The sequence below is a fragment of the Martes martes genome (assembly GCF_963455335.1).
Source record: "Martes martes genome assembly, chromosome: 12".
Classification (NCBI taxonomy): Eukaryota; Metazoa; Chordata; class Mammalia; order Carnivora; family Mustelidae; genus Martes; species Martes martes.
Window position 1 is genome coordinate 70,677,003 of NC_137900.1, and position 15,557 is coordinate 70,692,559.

Consider the following 15,557-nt stretch of genomic DNA (forward strand, 5'->3'; position numbering starts at 1 on the left):
ATTACTAAAATAGATGACTATCTCTTCTACTCGACTAGGGTTTTTTGAGATTGGACGAGAGGTATTATTCACACAAACATCTGTAGGACCTAGTACAAAATCTGGTCCTTTTAATTACCTAACGTTGTGGGTTTTTTAAATCATACCCAAGCAAAATTTTTGATGTGATTTATTGAAGTACTTACAACAATTAGATTTGTTTTTAGGAAGAAGAGAAGGGAGCTTCGGGGTTCGTGAACACAGGGAGGTGCTGAGGCAATCACATGGCTGGAGAGGGCATAAAAGCTCTGTGCCCTTTCCCCATACCTTGCCCTATGCGTCTGGCTGTTCCTGAGTCACATCCTTTTGTAATAAACCAGGGGTCTAATAAAAAGAAAAGAAGGGAATATAAATGGATAGAAAGGAAAGCTAAAGCTAAGTGAATACCATAAAATCCTATTAGAAAGCAATGTTGATGCATTTGCTTTTCAGGTTCCTAGCAGTCAAAGTAAGGATGGAAGATGGAAAGACACTATATGGTTAGGGTTGCTAGATAGAGCAAATACAAAAACAGGAAGCTGAGTTAAATTTGAATATCTATTTTTAAAAATAAGTAAGTTTAGTGTAAGTTGTCTCGTGCAATATTTGGGGCATACTTTTACCCAAAAAATTATGTCTTGTTCATCAAAACTTCAGCTTCATTTGAGTTTCCTGTATCTTATCTGGCAGCACTATCTATAATTAGGCTGTTTGTGCCCAAAAAGATAAGGAAAAATCAGTTGCTCAGGTGAAATAGGGTTTCTTCCAACACCAGATTTCCTCAAATAAAGGATCTAATAAAGGGAATTAATGAGGTGTTTAATGATGCTTCATTAACTGTGATCCCCTGGACTCTCCAGATCTCAGTTTTCCCCTCTGTACCATGAAAGTGCTTAAGTCGATGACCTACAGGCCCCTCCTTACACCAACACCCTATGATTATTCCAGTGTGGGATTTTTTCCATGCATGAGCTGTGCTTTTTTACTAAAACAGCCCTATTGCAAGCACATTGATTTGGCTAAAGTCTTCACTTTACCAAGGAGGCTGACCTGTAGCCATGCTCTGGATGTGGCTCTGGCTGGGGGTGCTGGCACCCACCCTCACAGGGACCGGACAGAGTCCACTTCCCTGTCTCACTCACTGTGCATGTACATTTTACTGAGGAACGACAGACCCAGCCAGAGCACCCGTGGCTGTAGCTTTCTTGAGGGAAGTTAAACTGAGAGTTGGAATGTGAGTACTTCTCAGGAAGCAAAAGAAGGCTCAGGGAAGCAAAGAGACTTATCCTGGGTGGCATGACCAGTGAGTCACTGAGCTATAACTCATATCCAGTTCTGTAGCCTTTCTACCACTGTAATGCTGTCTTATAGAAAAGCTAACACCCAGAGCCTTGAAGAAGTTTGCTCAGTTTTCCACAGTGAGACCCAAGAATTTATAGAACATGTAGCCCTAGTGAAGGTCTCTGAGTTTAGATTCATTCCTTTATCCACTATCTTATGGGGATTTTTTTTTTTTTTTTTTTTTGAGGCTGAATGATTGAGAAGAGAGTCTGAAAAATCCTCTCTCCTCTCTGGAATAAAACATTTTCTGGAGTCATTGGACCAAACTGGTGATTTCAGTGGCAAGATGTTAGGCTTATGAGTCAGACCTCTAGGTTATCCCCCACAATCTCTTCACTTGGCTTCTGTCTGCCCTGGAATGCCAGCAGTCACACAAATGTTTGCATTTCCCTGAAGATAGCACACTCTGCCACACTCCTGGACTTAGATCCCTTTTCTGTCCTCTTCAAGATCTAGCTCCAGTCACAACTTCTGGGAAGTAGTTCCTAATTCCTTCCATCAGATCAGGCATTGCCAAACAGCTCAGAGTGTCCACAGATCTTATAACACTGGATGGTGATTCTCAGTTTACACATCTTTCCTCCAGTAAGTCATGAGATCCTCATACAAAGTTTTGTTTGTTTGCTTGCTCTCTATGTGGCCAGCATTTAGTGTAGCACCTAGTGTGAAGTTAGAGCTTAGTAATTATTTGTTGAAGGGAGGAAAGAGAGAAAGAGAAAAAGGGCAAAGGAAGCCAGGGTGGGGAGAAGAATGTTCTTTGCTGTTTCAAGAAAGAAGTCCACTGATGTTTTCCTTTAAAAAAAAAAAAAAAAAAAAGTAGTATTCTCTTGGTAAATTCTGTTAACATTTCCTTTCTTCATAGGCTTTAAACATAGTCAATTTTAGTAAGTTCCAACTGCTCTTTAATACTGAAGCATTAGAAGTATGACTTCTAATTATCTGGACTCTGCCATGGTACCTGAATCAGGGCTGGTGACACTTCAGGAGGAAATGTACTATTGTCTGTATCAACTTCTTCTTTGGTTTGTCTCTGCTCTCTTTGTATTTTCAGTCATAGGCTCAGTAAGTCTCATGTAATTTAAAAATAAATGTAATCAAGGCAATATGGCAGTTCCCCTCACACATCTGTTACACTGGACCAAGCTCTTCTCCCTTCCCATCAGAACTGTTTGTTTGTTTTTTTAATTTATACTGTGTTATGTTAGTCACCATGCAATACATGATTAGTTTTTGATGTAGTGTCCCCAGATTCATCGTTTACGTATAACACCCCATGCTCCATGCAATACATGCCCTCCTTAATACCCATCACCAGGCTCACCAATCCCACCACCCACTCCCCTCTAAAACCCTCAGTTTTTTTCTTGGAGTCCACAGTCTTTCATCGTTTGTCTCCCCCTCTGATTTTCCCCAATTCACTTTTCCTTTCCTTCTCCTAATGTCCTCCGTGCTATTCCCTATGTTCCACAAGTAAGTGAAACTATGTGATAATTGACTTTCTCTGCTTGACTTATTTCATTCAGCCTAATCTCCTCTAGTCCCAACCCTGTTGATGCAAAAGTTGGGTATTCGTTCTTTCCGATGGCTGAGTAATATTCCATTGTGTATATGGACCATATTTTCTTTATCCGTTCATCTGTTGAAGGGCCTCTCAACTTTTTCCACAGTTTGGCTATTGTGGACATTGCTGCTAGGAACGTTGGGATACAGATGGCCCTTCTTTTCACTACATCTGTATCTTTGGGGTAAATACCCAGTAGTGCAATTGTTGGGTCATAGAATAGCTTTATTTTTAATTTTTTGAGGAATCTCCACACTGTTCCCATCATAACTATTGCCACAGCTTGTTTTTCGTCCATCATTCCCAATCTTTTCCACCCGGACCCATCCTCTAGCCATATCAGAATGGGCTTTCTAGACTCAGTTCTAAACTGCTTGTGTTCCTTACTCCCCGTCACCTATAAAGAAAGTTTCAAAGTTTAACGGGAAGAGGAAATCTCCGTGTTTCATGTAACACTTCCGATAACTTGTTCTTAACTCTGCCCATTCTTGCCATCTCCAAGCCCCAGCAAATTACCAAGTACCAGACTATATTAGTCTACTAGGGCCTCTAATAAAATACCACAGACTGGGTGCTTCAGCAACAGAAATGTATTGTGTCACAAATTCCACAGACTAGATGTTTGAGGCCAGCAAGGGGCCAGCAGAGTCAATTCCTGCTGAGGGCCATGAAGGAGCGATCTGCTTCAGGCTTCTCTTCTTGGCGTGTAGAAAGTTGTCTTCTCCCTGTTTATTCAGTTTTCCTTCTCTATATGTCAGTGTCCAAACTTCGTCTTCTTAGAAAATACCAGTTATACTGGATTAGGGCCCGCCCTAAGGACCTCGGTTTAACTCGATTATCTCTGCAAAGACCCCATTTCCAAATATGATCACATTCTGAAACACAGGATATTAGAGCCTCAGCATATGAACTTGGGGAGAGGGATATAATTCAGCCCATTTGCTAGGAATTCTTATCACTGACCCTCTAATTTCTACAGATAGAGTTTATAAACTAACATTTTATTTTTCTTCTCCTTCCTGATCACCATTTTCTTGTATATCTCATAGTCCTTCTTTCAATAAATGAATATTTAGTTGTTTCCATACCTATCTCCCTACCTGTCCTTGATCTAACTTGCCATTTTATTCCTTGTGCCTAACACAGTTTTGGGCACATGGTAAGAAAATGAAGGGTTTGAGGAAAAATGAATGAGACATGATGAGCCAAAGGAAATGACACATAAGCTGAGTGCCAAAGGAAGTCTAAAAATTATCCAAATGAAGAAAATGAGGAAGAGCTTTCCAGGCCTGTCCAGAGAAGTGAAGCAATGTGGGATATTTGTGGAACTATTAGTGTGTAAGGTCTTGGGTTAGAAATTATAGGAAGGGGGTACCTGGGTGGCTCAGAAGTTTAAGCATCCAACTCTTGATTTCGGCTCAGGTGATGATCTCAGGGTCATGCGATCAAGCCCTATGATCAACTAACCTTTGGTGACCCTATTTTATTCTCTTCATTTCTTCTGCTAGTTTCATTCTGTATATTACTTGCCATTCCAATATATTAAAAGTATAGTCATTATTCAGAAACCAAATATCCCCTAGGAGCTCATTCAAAATTAGAATTGCAATAATTATGTTAAATAAAATGCAGCATATGAGGGCTAAAATCTGCCTCCTCTCTCGGCCTCCATGAAAGAAACAATGGAAGTCAAGTCTTTGCCTGGCAGAGATCCCATCCAACCATCCCATGAAATGGGAGCACTAGGATCCTCCCCTTTTAGAGATAAAAAACCTGGGGCTCACTAGTGGACATGTCACAGTTGATCTTCATAAAGAGTCAGCCAGTTACAAATTCTGTTCCATCAAGCTACAAACCAGTGTTCCTTCCTCTCTCACATCTCAATCCCTGTTCCATTGTTACTGTGTATCTATCCACCTCAGAACATGCAAGAATATTGTTGCCAAGCCTACTTTTGCACAATAGTGCCTATGATATGTGAAGGTCATTCCTCTATTTCTTAACTGTTACATATGTCTGTTCTTAAATATCCTGTCTAAACTTTCAGTTTTTTCATCTGTAAAATAGAAACTACTGATTTTTCTACTTCACACTCTTGCATTAAAAACTAACTTTGGCTTTGACTATTCTTCCTCTAGTTAGATCATTGGTATGGTTTCCCTGCTGGGTTAAGCCTTTCTACTTCCAGGGCCTGTGCTATCATAATACTTCTGACCCCAAAACCCCACTTCACATTATACTGAGAAAATAATCCAAAAGGAAAAATAATTTGTGTGCCAGAGACATGCATTGAAATATTATCTATCATAGATGATATCTCACAATAGAAGATGAATTAAATAAATATCCATTCAATAGAACTTTACACAACCCTTACATTTCCTCTTGTGAATAAATGGGGGTGGGGAGAGATCTCAATGACATTCTGTAATAATTATAGCTATGTAAAAATGATATAGTCATATGGATGAGAACTTTAAGAGAACTCCCATAAATAATTTTTTTTAAAGATTTTATTTATTTATTTTTCAGAGAGAGAGAGGAGCGAGAGTGAGCGCAAGCAGACAGAGTGTCAGGCGGAGGCAGAGGGAAAAGCAGGCTCCCTGCCGAGCAAGGAGCCCGATGTGGGACTTGATCCCAGGACGCTGGGATCATGACCTGAGCTGAAGGCAGCCGCCCAACCAACTGAGCCACCCAGGCATCCCATCCCATAAATAAATTTTTAAAAGTCAAATTCTGTAGTTATCTTTTAAGTTCCATATATATTATGTATAGTGTATATATATATATATTATTCCTATATACTTTTATATATTTTTTTAATTTTCCATAAAACCTTGTGTTGTGGTAAATGTTGTCACCATTGCTATCTTCATTTAACAGACGGGGAAACCTCACTCAGGAATTTCCCAAGACCAGTTTTAATATTGTTGGAGTAGCAAGATTATGAATAGATTGTCATCTTCTTCTTGTGTTTTTCATGAATGATTTTATGCAATTTTTGTTTTAACCTTTGCTAGAAAGAAGGATAAAATAATGAGCTTCATCTTGAAATAAGTAGAAGATCCAACTCATTTTTTAACTTCCGTGGTTAGACATATAAACTTTAGAATTGGGCAGGCTCCTGATTCCATTGCCATGTGGAAAATGCCTTCCAATTCATTTTGGCGGTGAACATCTCTACTCTGTCTCCTCGGTCCTCAGATAGGATAGTCTATTCATTCACCTCACCCTTGTGACTTTTTTCCAAATTACTGATGGCAGTGGCCAACAGTCTCTGTTGATCATTAATTGAATATAAGGACTCAGGCTGGGGGCGCCTAGGTGGCTCGGTGGGTTAAAGCCTCTGCCTTCAGCTTGGGTCATGATCCTGGGGTCCTGGGATCAAGCCCCGCATCAGGCTCTCTGCTTAGCGGGGAGCCTGCTTCCCTTCCTCTGTCTCTGCCTGCCTCTCTGCCTACTTGTGATCTCTGTCTGTCAAATAAATAAATAAAATATTTTTTAAAAAAAAGAAAGGAAAGAAATCAGGCTGAAGTATGGAGTTGACTGAAACTGTTAGATTGTAAAATACAAGAAGGAAAGAGTCCTTGGCTCTTTCTGTCTTGGTTGGCTCCAGCCCCTTTAAGACCGTTAATGTAAGCTAGCTCAGTGCATCCCTGAGAGAAGACCTGAAGACTCACTTAAATGATTGACCTATTTCTGAGCTCTCTGTTGTTGTAAATTACAAGAATATACTGTGTGCATTTTCAGGTAATTTGATACTATTACCTTAAAATTCACTGGTTCCGCCTCCCCCTTCCCTCCCCTGTTTAAATGGAATATCTGACCTTTTCCCTTGGCAGCCTGCTTCTCTTTTCCAGGTAACCGATGATGATTTTATACCCTGGATGATAATCAATATGTAGAAGCTGTCTTTATTGATTTGGATAAAACCACCAATTATGGCTATTTTGAGCAGAGCTCAATGGGATTAGATGTGATTACATGGCAATGGGGTGTGAGCCCGACGCAACCAGGGGCTGCTGTAAGGCTATTTAATTGTTACAGACAAAATGCAAATGGGTGCTCATAACCAGTGCCCACTCAGTGGGCAGTATCTCCATCTTCCATAGGGCAAAACCTCTAGGCTGCACCACCTAGTTGTGCACATTTCAGACAAGTACTTAGAACTCCGTGAGTCTGTCTCAGAGACAGCAAAGATAAAATGTCTCAAGGAGAAGCAATGGTGTGCCTGAAAACTATTTACTCCAGTCTCTGCTTTGTCATTTACCCAGAAATCAGAAGCAGCAACATTTCCAAGAATAAATGGATTTCAGGCAGATCGGTAAGAATGTCTGGAGGCAGGAAAAGAGAGTACAGTAGATTTTTAGCTCGGGCAGATATCCTTGGCTTGGAAGACCCTCCCCACAATCCCCACATATCTTGGTGGTCCTAGATTCCCTATTGTCTCTTTGGAAGACTCTTCATCTTGTCTGGAACATGCCATCATATTCCAGTGATTAGAAGCATGGACTTTGGAGCTAGCCTGCTACTTTTAGCTAAGTGACTTTATGCAAACCACCAAATCTTTCTGTGCTCAGTTTGTAAAAGAAGGACAATAACAGAAATACTTAGCACTGTACTTGGCCCTCTCTCCCTAGCCTTCCATTTGCATGGGAAAATGCGCTGGAGTCAGAGACCTGAGTGCACGCCTCTGCTCTTTGCACTTTCTAGCAATGTAGCCAATGCCTACTTTTTTTCACCTGCAGTGGTTACCTGATTTAGCATGTGCAATGATGTCGGCCCATAGAAGGCTCTCTACCTGATTATTCTTGTCTTCTCAATCAGCTTCTGAGTGGATTTTCTGTGTCTCAGCCACCTGGAAGCCCGTATTTCCTCCTGCCTTTGAGGGCTTGGTAGCCCAGAAAGGTCATAATATTCACAGCAGCACAGCCATATTCCATTCATTGATTCATTCATCCATTCATTCATTTAAAAGTGTTGATGGAACATTTCCTAAATGAGGCACCATTCTGTATGCTAGGGCACAGCACTGAGCAAAACAAATGAGGTCGCGGAAATAGCAGGGCCTACATTCCAACAAAGAGGGAGAGATACTAAACATATGTAAATAAATAAATGGAACAAGATAATTGAAGTACTGTGGGAATAGAAAGCGGGATCGTGTGGCTGAGAGTGATTAGTGCATGGGCATTGGGGAAGGGCTGCTAATTTGATTAGACAGGGCCTCCCTAATGAGATGGCATCAAAAGTAAGATTTGAGGGCTAAGAACAGTCTCTCCAGGTGAAGTTATGGGCAGACTTGCAACAAGGCCATGAGGTGTTTGAAGAGCACCAGGGCCAATCTAAGTGAGAAGGAGTTTCCTGGAGCAAAGTGCCCTAGCCCCCACGGAAGTCATTAACTCTAATTTGGGGGTTCCTGCAATGATTCAGGAGCTGTCATGACTCAGCTGCTGGCTCACTTAACGGTGACTTTTTCAGAGTCACGCTGAATGTGGAGCCCAGCCTCGTTCTTGCAACTCCTGCTGCATCGCACGGTATCACCTGTATTGCCAGATTTCTAGCCGCTGCCCGTTCTCCTTCATAATCACCACGCTAAAAAGCAAAAACAGGGATGCATGTCTGGGCGGCTGAAATGTTCCCCTTTCTGTGTGTTGCTCTCCCAACTCTCAGCCTACACTGTAGTCTCGGTGCTGAGTTCCCCCACCAGCACTCATGGACTCGAGCCTAGTTCTGCTATCCTAGATTTAGTCCACACAGGCTACCTGAGGAGTGGCACCTAGAACTCTCTCACCAAGCCTGGCATCGAGGCCATTTTTAAAGCATTGAGTCATGCTCCAATCTGCATCACTCCTTTCTTGTCTAGTGTAATATGAAGGTAGGAATACAGGCCCTGGAATCAGATAGACCTGGGTTTAGGTCCTTCCTTTTCCACTGATTAGATGGATGAACTTGAGCAAGGGACATGCTTTCCCTCCTCATTTGTAAAATAGGGAGAATAAGACTAACTGTACCATAGGCTGGAGAGTCCTGGCCCACGGCCTTTTATATAAAGAGACATTTAATAATTTTTTATCATTGTTGGTCCTTCTGGACCAAGATATGCACCATGACTTCCTTCTTTTAAGGAGAGTTCCTTCCCCACTTCCTTTGTTGCTGAGATGTGATTTTTATTCCCTCTGGTTTAGACAAGACTCAGCCTGGGAATCGGCCATCAGCTCAAGTTCTGAGTTACTGATTCGTCCAGTGAGAATCCCCAGAATCTCATGCAAGTAGAGCTCTGAGCACCTGCCCAGCAGCCTCTGAATTTCCAGCAGATACACAGCCTTGTTCATTTCTCTGAGCTCCTTACTGCTGTGGAAAAATTAGAGCTCAGACTATACTTGCCACTCTGATTTGTACACACACCTGAATATACATTCAATTCATAGTATCAGAAAACAGCAAGGAAAACCCACCGAGGGCCCCTTACTTTTTTTTCCTCTTGCTTTTCATGCACCTTTGAATTGCCAAAGAATATTCTTATTAAGTCAAATAGTAATAATGATGATGATAATAATAATACAAGCATATTTTGCTCTGGGAGAAAACTTCCTATAAACACTGCAAGCTTTTTGGGGGCTGAAAGCCGGAACAATTGGAACTCCAAGTGTGACTTCCAGCCACATCAGTTAAGGCTGAACTTTCCTCTCTGAGATGCAGTGATGGTCTCCCTTGCATAATTTAGACTCCGGGCATGCACTTAAGTCTTATTCATGTGAAGAGTGGCTCAGCTTGCAGCAAAGGTAGAATATGCAATAGGCTCTGTGGTAGTGTTGGAATAGGGTTGATGAGAGAGCATTTTCCTGCTAATCCTCTATCCATTCTGACACCAGCCTGCCATTTGGGAGGTGGGAGGAGGATAAAGATTAGTACTCTGTAGGTAAGCAGAGATATGTAGAGGTATATATGCGAGTCTCGCTTCTCAGATAAAAGACTGAGAAATGGATCCTATTTTACCCTAAAACTTTGTACTTCTTCTTGGCATCTTGCCAGGAACTATTCAAAAGACAGTGAATATATTAGGAAGGTCTCCTCAACTGAGAAGAACAGGCCCAGCCACGGAGTAGGTCTGTACTGCTGAGAAAGTTGCTTTCGCTTTTTGGAGCCATGTTTGATGTCCACATCATTGCCAAGACAGGAAACCAACCTTTTTTCTTTTAATGAGTTTTGATGGTTTGACCATCAGATTGCATGATCAGAGACTCAGCTTGCTCGACTTAACTCAGCTGCAAAGATAGCAAAATATGGCATTTTAAAAAATCTGCAGATCGTAATTACATAATGTCTAGGGCTTCCCAAAGCACATTTCCGTCTTCAGCTTGCTACAATGAGACCATTAGTCCTCACTAAGTAATATACATGGTTACTGAGAAAGGAAACAAGGCCCATCCCATGCCTGGTCATCTCTCCCACTGCTAGCTCATTCAGTTATTTCAAACTTTATTTCAACAAATGAATTCATTCCAACATTCCCACGGTTCGAGCCACCACCTATGCTAACGGCAGCCCTGCTCCCTCTTCTGTTCTCCAAATGTTTATTACTATCTGCTGACTGTGCCTCACCATTTACTTGCCTTACAGACACCACGATTCTAGAGCTTAACTCATCCTATTCCCTCCTCCCTTTTCTTAATTTCTAACTGGTGGAATGCTATCAGCACATTTTGCCCACACCAGAAGACTGAGCTGAATTATCCTTCCAGCTCCCTCACTAACCTCATACAATTGGTTCATAAAACTTACCCATTCTGGGGGTGCCTGTGTGGCTCAGTTGTTAAGTGTCTGCCTTCAGCTCAGGTCATGATCCAGGGTCCTGGAATCAAGCCCCACATCAGGCTCCCTGCTCAGTGGAAAGCCTGCTTCTCCCTCTCCCACTCCCCCTGCTTGCGTTCCCTCTCTCACTGTGTCTGTTCTGTCAAATAAATAAATAAAATCTTAAAAAAAAAAATACCCATTCTGCCTGTTAACCTTTCTCTATTCTGTGTTCTTTTCCTGTTTTCACCTTAGCTCAAGCCAGTATCATGTCTTAACCTGGATCACTGTATCAACCTCCCATCCATTCTCCCTGCCTCCATTCTTGTCCAAGTCTGGTTGATTCTGTGCAAGTTTAGAGCAGCCTTTCTAAAATGCTGTCTGATACTCTGGTTTCTCTTCAGATCGCATAAATCTTTCGCCTTTTACTAAAATGCTATCTGACTATGTCACTGCTAAAATCCTTCAGTAGCCAAGTGCCTTCATTTGGCTAAAAAAGCCTCCACACCTGGTCCTGTCCTTCCTAAGTAGCCTCATCTTTCCTTATCACTTACGCACTTGGAGCCTCTAACTCTCTACCCCTCCCTCTCCATCCTTTTCCTCCATGCATACGTGCATGACACTCTGGCTTTGAAATTGCCCTCCTTTCCTGCACCCATTTCCCCCTCTTTTTTCACAGGACTAAACTGGTGGAATATTCTCAAGGGAGTCTCCTATAGTTAGTCTCCTTCCTGAGTAGACTGTGCCCTTCTTAAAGACAGGGCTCATGTCCTCACTGTGGCATCTACAGTTCCTAGCACAGAGACTCCTACATGGTGCTCCATAAAACTTCCAATGTTGAAAGAGAATCTCAATTTCAATGTACTAGAGTCAGAAAAGCAGCCCTAGAGGCAGCTCACCATCTTGCCCAGAAGGCCTCAGAGTCTTCCTGAAAAAATGACTCCTTGTGTTATCCTGGGTCCTCCAGGGTCCTGACTTGGGTAGGCAATTACGTCTCCATTGATTATAGGCTATGAGCCAAACAAACGTTCCTCATCCTCTGGAAACTCTCAACAGCTCTCTTTTCACTGTGTGGCGGGATAATCAAGGCAAGAGCATTAGTGGCAAAAAATACACTCAGAGTCTTGAGCAAGTCCATCTTCATATGTTATGAACTAGAACTTAATAGGAATATAGGAAGCAGGCAACTTCATTTATTTTGGATGAGAAAATGTCAGTATATTTTATCAGAATTTAGAGAAGAAAGACAAATAAAATGTAGAGTGCTAATACCAGTCCCAAACAAGAATAAAACAAAAAGAAAGAATCATAACGAAATTAATATTAATCACAATATATCTTCTTCATTGCCAATTTGAATACCTTTTATTTCTCTTTGTTGTCTGATTGCCGTTGCTAGGACTTCTAATACTATGTTGAACAAGAGTGGTGAGAGCGGGCATCCTTGTCGTGTTCCTGATCTCAAAGGGAAGGCTGTCAGCTTTTTCCCATTGAGGATGATATTCACTGTGGGTTTTTCATAGACAGATTTTATGAAGTTGAGGAATGTTCCCTCTATCCCTATACTTTGAAGCATTTTAATCAGGAACGGATGCTGGATTTTGTCAAATGCTTTCTCTGCATCAATTGAGAGGACCATGTGGTTGTTCTCTCTTCTCTTATCGAGTTGTTCTATCACATTGATTGATTTGCAAATGTGGAACCACCTTTGCAAGCCAGGGATAAATCCCACCTGGTCATGGTGGATAATCTTTTTAATGTACTGTTGGATCCTATTAGGGAGGATCTTGTTGAGAATCTTAGCATCCATATTCATCAGGGATATTGGTCTGAAATTCTCCTTTTTGGTGGGGTCTTTGCTTGGTTTGGGGATCAGGGTAATGCTGGCTTCATAAAAAGAGTCTGGAAGTTTTCCTTCTGCTTCAGCTTTTTGAAACAGCTTCAGGAGAATAGGTATTATTTCTTCTTTGAAAGTTTGGTAGAATTCCCCAGGGAATCCATCAGGTCCTGGGCTCTTCTCTTTTGGGAGGTTTTTGATCACTGATTCAATCTCTTTACTAGGTATTGGTCTATTCAGGTGGTCAATTTCTTCCTGATTCAGTTTTGGAAGTTTATAGTTTTCCAGGAATGCATCCATTTCATCTAGGTTGCTTACCTTATTGGCATATAACTGTTGATAATAACTTCTGATGATTTTTTCTATTTCCTTGATGTTAGTTGTGATCTCTCCCTTTTCATTCATAATTTTATTAATTTGGGTCTTCTCATTTTTCTTTTGGATGAGTTTGGCCAATGGTTTACCGATCTTATTGATTCTTTCAAAAAACCAGCTTCTAGTTTCATTGATGCATTCTACTGTATCTCTAGTTTCTATCTCATTGATCTCTGCTCTAATCTTGATTATTTCCCTTCTTGTGGGTGGGGTTGGCTTAATTTGTTGTTGATTCTCCAGTTCTTTAAAGTGGAAAGACAGCTGGTGTATTCTGGATTTCTCAATTTTTTTGAGGGAGGCTTGGATGGCTTTGTATTTCCCCCTTAGGGCAGCCTTTGCTGTATCCCATAGATTTTGGACTGAAGTGTCTTCATTCTCATTGGTTTCCATGAATTGTTTAAGTTCTTCTTTGATCTCCTGGTTGATCCAAGCATTCTTAAGCAAGGTAGTCTTTAGCTTCCAGATGTTTGAATTCCTTCTGAACTTTTTCTTGTGGTTGAGCTCCAATTTCAAAGCATTGTGATCTGAGAATATGCAGGGAATAATCTCAATCTTTTGGTATCAGTTGAGCCCTGGTTTGTGACCCAGTATGTGGTCTATTCTGGAGAAGGTTCCATGTGCACTCGAGAAGAATGAGTATTCTGTTGTTTTAGGGTGGAATGTTCTGTATATATCTATGAGGTCCATCTGGTCCAATGCGTCATTCAATGCTCTTGTTTCTTTATTGATTTTCTGCTTGAATGATATGTCTATTACTGAGAGTGGCGTGTTAAGATCTCCTACAATTAATGCATTCATATCAATATGACTCTTTATTTTGATTAACAGTTGTCTTATGTAGTTGGCTGCTCCCATATTGGGGGCATAAATATTTACAATTGTTAGATCTTCTTGGTGGATAGACCCTTTAAGAATGAGTCAGTTTATCTCACTAAATCCTCACAACCACCCAATCAGGTAGGTACCACTTCTATCATAGGAAGAATCTAAAGCTCAGAGAAGTTCTATAACTTGTCCAGAGCAACACACACACTCTAGTGAGGACCAGACTCCATATTTGAACACAAGTCTTCCTGATTTCAAAGTCAGTATTCTCTGTCATCCAGCTATATTGCCTCTCTAAAAGGAAAAACTGAAAATTTCAGGAAGATTGTTCCTTTAAGTGTAGTCAGTGTAATATATAGTAGGCATGGGTTAACTATCTGATGAGTGAAAATGAGCCAGTGAAAACCCCATCTAGAATTCTCTGCTGGTTCATTTTCACATTTCTTTTATTCACAGAACAGACTTCCCAGGGGTCCTCAGGCCACACTGGACAGCATCCCTTAAGTTTTGTTTTTTTTTTTGTTTTTTTTTTTTGTTGTTGTTGTTGTTGTTTTTAAGAAAAATCTAACCATTGCCCATGTTGAACATGAACAAGAAGCAAGTATATTGTATTTCTTGGTTCTGTAAACATCTGAGGATGCATTGTCCATGGGAGGTTTCTATGATTATGAAAGTGTTCTGTAACCACACTGTCCCCATACAGGAACGGCCACGTGTGGCTATCCAGTACATGGAATGTCCCTAGTATGGCTGAGAAACTGAATTTCTAGTTTTCTTTAATTTTTTTTTAAGATTTTTATTTATTTGACAGACAGAGATCACAAGTATGCAGAGAAGCAGGCAAGAGAGAGGGGGGTAAGCAGGCTTCCCGCTGAGTGGAGAGCCCAATACAGAGCTCGATCCCAGGACCCTGGGATCATGACTTGAGCTGAAGGCAGATGCTTAACCCACTGAGCCACCCAGGTGCCCCTAGTTTTCTTTAATTTTAACTAAGTTTAAATAGTCACATGTGGCCATTAGATAGCAAAGAAATTTTATTCAACAGTTATTTGTGGAATACCTACTAGCTGCTGGGGAAAAAGCAAAGTGGAAAATAAAGCAATCCCTTGTTCTCATGGAGCTTCCAGTCGAACAAAGATATCAATCGAATAATTATACCCAAAAAAAGGTAAAATTACAATGGTAGTGTTGTGAAGCAAATTTATAGGGTTGGTTGAGACCTGGACTTCTCTGAGTGGCTCGTGGAATCTTCCTGAAGGAGGAATGTTAAGGCTGAGCTCTGAGGTAAGACGCTTCCAGGTAGAGGGGATTTGATTGTAGAAGTTCTGAGGCAGGTGACATCACGAGCTGTCAAGGGAACCAAAAGGGAGTAGAGGCCTGGAGTGCTGAGATCATGCCAGAAGTTGTCCAGGGAGTCGTACAGGGGTGGTCTGGGTCCCACCCATGCCAGGTCTTATGAGGCTGCATCAAAGCTCTCCGTCTTTGTACCAACCACAGTGTGAATATGTTCAACTCTTTCTAACTAGAAAAGGGAGGAATGGAAGGAGGAGACATAGTCAGAAAAAATAATAGTGGCTAAGGTGTTGACTTGTTAGAAAGAGATAAGTGGGTTCAGGTAGACCAGTGAAGAATCTATACATCAGTGATACACTCAGTGAACATGGGAGATCCACACCCAATGCCAGGGCATTATATGTCCTTGTGTCCATTCATTCCTGCCTTCTGTATCTTGTAGCTAAGGGGGATAAGGCTGAGAGCCCACAGAGCGGGCTCTGGGATCAATCCTGCCCCCACTTACTAGTTATG